Raw genomic sequence first — 7,969 nt, 5'->3', positions numbered from 1 at the left:
GTTCACAGTTCCTCCGTATCTCTCTGCCAGCACCAGGGTCTTTCTCCAGTTAGCCATCTAATCCTATGTTTTTGTAGCATTACTAGCTTTCTGGCAATGTTCCTTTTTTAATTAATTAAAATTTTAATTAGAGTTAATTTAATTACTCTCATCCTGCTGTACCTCTGCCCTCATCCCATCCCTGTTTGGAAATGATTGTGGCAATCTGGATTGGATAAATCTTGTGTAACAGAGGGCTGTTTTGTGCATTATAAAATATTTTGATAGCATCCCTGACGTACCCTAGTTCTGACACCCAAAAATGTCTTATAGGGACAAAATTGCCCACAGTTGAGAATCCCAGCTCTAGTGCCAAAATGTGTTTCTCTTAACGATTGTTCATACTTGCACCCTCATCTGGATATTCATCTGAAGCTTGAGCCATGGTTGAAGTAGGAACCCCTTATAGAGAAGGCACAATAGAGCTGTGTGTAATCATTATTCACAGGTATTGCTTGTGCTCACAGGGGCTCAAGTCTCCGTGATAGACATGTACACTGGTTCTTCATTCTTGAGCTGTGGAAGAGGGGTTCCTGCAGTGTGGAGACATGAGCAAGGTATGCTTGGATCAGACAAGTGGGGGGCAAGGGCAGCAGAGACACCTAGGTATGCTGTTCATGGTCTCAACTGCATCTCTGCTGGTGGTCCTTGAGCCAAGCACATAAGTCGGGGAGTTTTGCTGGAAGCTAGGTCCTACTCCCCATCTGGCTGCTAATTTAGGTGAGAAAGCAACATGGGAGCAGAACTTTTAGGCCCCTGAGTTTCCAAGATTTTTTTGTTGTTGTTCTGGCCCTTTTCCTGCAAGGTAATTAGAAAGGCCAAAGAAGACAGGTGAGCTCTGACCTTTTTCTAGACAACAGTCTGGGGGTGCTCATTAGCTGTTACAGGAAGCCAATTTCTGGTAATGGGGCCATTCGTGCTGATTCCACCATCCATCTAGCTTCCCCCCACTTATTAAACTGAGGCTTTTAATCTTTTCAAATGTCAGTTACTTCCTATAGATTTTCAGGGTCTAAATTCAGCCATGGAGTTCCATTCCTAATTTATTTTTGGTTCCAGTCAGCTACTTGCTCTGAAAGTAGCCTGCTTTGTTGCTCAAGCCTGAGGTTAGACTGGCATTCTAAAGAGCTAAGAGGATAGGGCAGCAAGAAGGGTGAGTCCCAGTTTCTAGCCCTTGTCTGCCTCTTCCTACCGTCTCCTCTTTGGTGTTCTCTTGCTTTGAGCTGCCTTCGCTAATGTGTAGATACCACCACTTAAACAGGTGATTGGCGTGAGTTCGGGAGTCCTGGTTTACATTTAAGATGTTCGGGGGAGAGCTAGAGAGGTGTTTCGGCACTTAAAAGCACTTGTTGCTCTCGCAGAGGCCCTGGCTTCCATTCTCGGCGCCCAGATGGTGACTCACGACCATCTAGGACTCCAGTTCCAAGGGATCCTATGCTCTCTTCTGGCCTCTGTGGGCACCAAACATGCACGTGCTACACAAACACTCCTAACACAAAATTAATGAATGGTTTTTTAAAATTCAATTGCTGGGGTCTGAAGATGGTTCTGTGCTTAAGAACACTTGCTGTGCAGCCATGACACCTGACTTAGATTGTCAGCATCCACATATGGTCTGATCTTGTGTATACCCGGCGCTAAGGAGGGTTAAGACAGGAGAATCACAGGGGCCTTCTGACTGTCAGCAAAGCCTAAAAATGTAAGCTTGAGGTTCAGCGAGAGAGCGTGCCTCAAAAGAATAAGGTAGAGAGCAACAGAGGACAACACTGTCCCCTGACCTCCATAAACCCATGCACACATACACACACAATAAAACAATAAATTGTTGAGCTTTAAAATAATTTTTTCACCCTGTGAGTTCGAAGCCAGCCTGATCTACAGAGTGAGTTCCAGGACAGCTAGGACTGTTACACGGAGAAACCTTGTCTCAAAAAACCAAAAACAATTTTTTTTTCAAATAAAAAGAATGTAAAAAAAAAAGAGTGACCCTTCTCTGTGTCCTCTGAAGCCTTCCCTGTTTGGGAAATAAGTTGCACCCTTCTAGCAAAAGTGGACATCACTATAATGTGGGCTGTTCAGGGCTAAACGATGTCCTGTGGCACTACAACCCCACTGTGGGACCACAACCACCATGGGGCTTCCCTGAGGAAAAGAAAGGAAGATCAGATGTGGAGCTGGCCTCCCCCTGGACCATAGCCACCCTGAATGGGAAACAGAGGAGTTGTAGGATGGAGGCAGATGCTAGCTAGGCTGAAAACTGGGACAGATAGAACAAGGACCATTATGAGATGTAGATGCTGGGCAAGGAAGAGAAGGGAAGGGATGGCCAGGAAAGCCAGCAACGGACTGTGCTCAGGCCTGATGAGAGCACAGAGCCCCAGAGCCTTGGTTTCTCCATCTGTGACCTAGTGGTCAAAGTAGACTCTGCATGCCTGTGCTTGGTGTAAGGAAAATATGACTCATGACAAGCGCTCGGCCACACTTGGGGCAGAGGAAGGGTGGGGGAAATACTCACCATGTTATTACCACCAGAATCGTTCCCTGTCAATTGGCTGTTCCATGTTGTCCTCTCCAGGTTCTGCTCTCTACTTGACTGGCCATGACTGGCTCCAAATACCGAGGACAAGAACATGAGCCAAGGACTACAGGATGCATCTACAGGACAGCTTGGGAAGGCAAGAAGATGAGTGCTCCCCCTAGAGTAATGGTTCTCAACCTTCCTAATGCTGCGACCCTTTAATCCAGTTCCTCAGGTTGTGGTGACCCCCCCCCCCCCCCGCAACCATGAAAGTATTTTCATTGCTACTTCCTAACTGTAATTTTGCTACTGATATGTGACGCACACACACCCCAAAGTGGTCACGACCCACAGGTTGAGAACCGCTGTCCTAGATCCTCCTGAAGGACCAGCCTACAAACCTGGGAGACCTCTGGCTGTTAGAGTAAGCCTTGTCCAAACTCTGTCGGACCCTGACCAACACCCTATGTTGAAACGCCAGCCCCTCCCTATCACTGCTATTGCACTCAATCACCCGCTGTCACCCACATCCCAGTTGCCAGGGCAAGGCAGTTGCTAGAGATAAAATTGCCTTGTCTGGACAACCAGCTCCATGAAGGGTAAACTGCAGGCTTTCATATGGCTCCAGCAGTCGCGTTTAATTTCCCACTCTCCAAAGCTCCTAAAGAAACCCCAAGCACTCCCTCCCCCTTCAGCAGACACCCTTTTCCTGCTGTGTCTGCTCCTGCTGTCTGAAATAAACAGTCAAGTCTGTTGAGGTCAGTCTCTAGTCTCTTTTTTTTTTTGCCTCCTGTCCCTTCAAACTGTCTCAGAAATGTAACGGTGACTATTTGTTGGTTCGTTGTGAATCTGCAACAGAAAACTAATTCAGGCAAGAACGTGAGCCAATCTCCCATCCTTCCCCGCTTCTCTCCCTCCCTCAGGGCCGTATGTGTCAGAAACACCCAGCCTACCTCGTGGTGCGCCTGGGCCCTAATCAGCCTCAGTGACAGAGAAGATGGGAATCCCCTAGACAGGGTATGAGGAGCCCAGTGTCTCATGAGAGAGCAGGCCAGGAAGGTACCTGGAGCCCCCCCCCCTGCATATCACTCACATTGTAACAATCCATGCACTGGTTGGGGGCAATTGCTGTGGGGACATCAGCTGTAAGTTCTTATGAGGGATGGCGATGGCAAGCCTGAACTCAAGCTTCTTCTGTGAAAGATGCCATTGTCACTGGCTGTGGTGGTTTTGGTCCCCAGTTGGTGGCTTGTTTGGGGAGGATTAAAAGATGTGGCCTTTCTGGAGGAAGTATGTCACTGGAGGAGGGCTTTGAGGTTTCAAAGGACTTGTGCCATTTTGCATCTGCTCTCTCTGCTTCCTGTTGGTGGTTTGAGACGTGAGCTCTGAGCGGCTGCTCCGGCTGCCATGGCTGCTGCGGCTCGCTGCCATGCTGCCGCACCGTGATAGACCCTTCGCCCTCTGGAAATGTGATCCCAACATTGCTTTGGTCATGGTGTTTCATCGCGGAAATAGACAAGTCAGTCAGTGGCTGACGGGTTGTCTCCTTTCAACTTCCCAAAACCCTTTGAGGAAGAAAGTTCTTACCTGATGACAGATGAGCCAAGGGAGACGGAAAGAACTGACCCATCGTGTGATGGCTGGCTGGGAAGATTCAGTCCGGAACCACATCATTGCCCGACCTGCTAATGCTACATCAAACACTACGCTAAATGAATGAGGTCTGGGTAAGGTTATGTTACAAGTTTACTCTGCCCAGTAGATACCAAATCCCTCTTATGAGTGAAGAACTGAGACTCTGAGAGAACTAATAATTTGCTTATAGTCATACAGCCAGGCTTTTTAATGTCCTGGCTAAGGATGGGAGTGATGAGGCCCAAGATGAGATGAACTTCACCATCTATGGCCTGGGAGATGGGAGGCCCTGATCCACTACCATTTCAGGATACAGGTTAAACAATTTCTCTCGGCATCATTTACCCAAACAGGGATGAGGAAACTCCTGGGGCAGCGAGGAAAGAAGGCAGGAGAATGAACTCAGGAGAGCTTTGGAAGGATGTGGGTCACCTATGCCTCATGCCTTAGACCAGGAGAAGGGGATTCTTGGGAGCCTTGTGAGGAAGCCCCACACCTTACCCCCTCTTCTCACTTAAGTTTGACTTGATTAGATTTGTTACCCAAGACTAGAAAATATAAATGTTCACTTGAAGATTTATCATGGTTTTTTTTTTTTTGTGGTTTTTTCGAGACAGGGTTTCTTTGTGTAGCTTTGCGCCTTTCCTGGAACTCACTTGGTAGCCCAGGCTGGCCTCGAACTCACAGAGATCCACCTGCCTCTGCCTCCCGAGTGCTGGGATTAAAGGCATGCGCCACTATGCCCGGCTGATTTATCATGTTTTAACTATGTGTAGGTGTGTGTGTGTTCGTGTCTCTTGTGTACACATGAGTGCAGGTGCCCAGAGAGGCCAGAGGTATCAGATCTCCTGGAGCTGGAGTTAGAGATGATTTGTGAGCTGTTTGATGTAGATGCTGGGAACCGAACTCAGGCCCTCTGAAAGAGCAGCAAGTACTCTTTAACTACTGAGCCATCTCTTCAGCCTCTAAATGTACATTTTGGGAGTTAATAGACAAAATAAGCTGTACACCCACAAGCCACACCCAAAATAACAGCATTAAATGATGACGGACATCTCACAAGTCTTGTAGGCTTCTTCCTAGCCACACCTACCCCTCCCTCCCGCAGAGGGAGTGCGCAGTGACTTTGTGATCATCCCCTCAGCTTTCTTTACATTATCTGTCACATGGTAATGCATTAGTTTTACTTGTTGAGAACTTTGATTAAATGGTTACCATACTATAAACTCTTTTATTTGCCTCCTTTTGCTCAGCATCACAGCCCTGTGATGCGACCAGATCATGCAGCTGTAGATCATTCCTTTTCATTGCACAATATTGCATTTTGTGAATGTCACCATTCATATACCTGTTTGGGCCCTGGATTTTCTCTTTGTAGTTTTCAATACATTCTAGGATTAAGCCCTTCATCAGTTAGATGTGTTTCCATTGTCTTACCTCAAAATGTTGCTTGTCCGGAGGCATTCCTAATGTCATTTAATGTTTTATAATTTTCATTTATGGTTAGTGCTTCTTGTGTCTTATTGAAGGAACACTTTTCTATCCTTTAGTACACAAATGTTTTTCAAGGTTGAGGGTTGGATATAGCTGAATTAGGATGTTTGTCTTTGCACAGAATGCAAAACTTGACCCCCAACACCTCAAAGAACAACTTTGGGTCATATTATTAAGTGATTTGCTTTTCCCTTTCCTATTTATGTTTTTAACTCACAGAGAGTTGCTATTTGTGATATGGGGATCAAAATTCATTTCTTCCAAACTAGACACCAATTGTTCGATTCTTTAAAAGTTTCACCTTTCCCCTACTAGTCTAGAATCTTTCCTTGATCACTGATTCTAGATCTACATATGAGTGTTGGCTGAGACCACCCATTTACCTAGGCTTGAACCAATATTGCACCACCTTGATTACTGTACCTTTCTGTCTCATTCCATACACCTTTAAGAATGAATTTGTCACAATCTGAACACCCCCACAAATTGGGATTGGGTTTACATTGAACCTGCCAAACAGTTTAGAGCAGTGGTTCTCAAGCTGTGACCTTTTCACCGGGGTCACACAGCAGGTATTCTGTATATCAGATGTTTACACTACAATTCAGAACAGTAGCAAAATTACAGTTAGGAAGTGGCAACAAAAACAATTTTATGATTGGGGGCGGGGGGTCACCACAACACAAGGGGCTGTATTAAAGAGTCACAGCATTAGGAAGGTTGAGAACCACTCACCGGTTTAGAGGGTCCTTATTATGGCTTTATGACCTTGACTCTTCCAATCAATATGTAAATCATTTTAGTCTTTAAAATTTTTCAATTAGGTTTTGTATTTTTTTTCCAAGAAGATATTGCCCTTAGCTGTTAATTTCTAAGTTGTTTATAAATGGTTTATTAATTTTTTCTTTGTTGTCTGAATATAAAAACATATTTTTGTGGTGCTTGTGATAGGCCAGGGTCTCTCACCTGTTAAGCATTCTACCACTGAACTACAGTCCCAGCCCAAGCCAAAAAGACTTTTTCTTTTCTGAGCTGAGGACCGAACCCAGGGCCTTGCGCTTCCTAGGCAAGCGCTCTGCTACTGAGCTAAATCCCCAACCCCCAAAAAGACTTTTAAATATAGATTTTTGTATTCAGAAATTTTTCTAAGTTAATCATCCTAAGCTCTTCCACAGATTATTTTGGCTTTTCTGCATACATAATGTTATAACCTACAAATAATGATCATTCTGTTCCTTGTTTCCAATGTTTAAATGTTTTTTTCTTCATAACATTTTATTACATTTATTTATGGGGGACATGTGTCACAGCATGTGTGTGGAAATCTCTTGTTATCCCATGTAGACCCCAGAGATTAAACTCAGGTCATCAGGCTTGGTAGCAAGTACCTTTAACCACTGAGCCAGCTCACTGGCCCCTAAATGTTTTCTTTCTCATGTCTTATTGTGCTGGACCTTGACTATAATTTTTTTAATTAATAAATCTTTTATTCATTTTACATGCCAAGCACAGATCCCCCTCACTTCGCTCCTCTTGCCCCCCCCAACTTTCCTTCCAATCCACCCCCATTCCCTCCTGCAAAAAAGTAAGGCCTCCCATGGGGAGTCAGCAGAGCCTGGTACATTCAGTTGAGGCAGGTCCAAGGCCCTCCCCTGCATCAAGGCTGTGGGAGGTGTCCCACCATAAGGAATGGGCTCCAAAAAGCCAGCTCATGCACCAGGGATGGATCCTGACCCTACTACCAGGGGGCCCCTTAAAGGGGATGATAAAGCCACACAACTGTCTCACTATGCACAGGGCCTAGTCTGGTCCCATGCAGGCTCCACAGCTGTAGATCTAAAGTTCCTGAGTTCCTACAAGCTTGGTTCAGTTGTCTCTGAAGATTTCCCCATCATGATCTTGACACACACACCCCACACCCCACACCCCACCCCCCCACCCCCCACCCCCACCACCCCCCCACCCCCGCCTTGCTCACATAATCTCTCTTGCCTGTCTTTGACTGGACTCCTGGAGCTCAGCCTGGTGCTTGGCAATGTTGATTATAAATGATAGCAGCAGCCTTACCACAGTTCCAGTGTCAAATTCTATTAAACATCTCAGTGCAAGTATGCACTTCATTGACAATCTTTCTAGATAAGCTTTCTACCAAGAAAATTCATTTGGCTGTTTTGCTAAGATTTGAAAAAGATCAATAAATAAATGTTGAATTTTATCTAACTCTTTAAATATTGATGCAACTGTAACTTTTCTTTTTTTTTTTTTGTATATAGGTGTTTTGCC

Source organism: Peromyscus leucopus, chromosome X, assembly GCF_004664715.2.
Source record: "Peromyscus leucopus breed LL Stock chromosome X, UCI_PerLeu_2.1, whole genome shotgun sequence".
NCBI lineage: Eukaryota > Metazoa > Chordata > Mammalia > Rodentia > Cricetidae > Peromyscus > Peromyscus leucopus.
The sequence above is the reverse complement of the archived record's forward strand: the minus strand, read 5'-3'. Positions refer to the sequence as shown.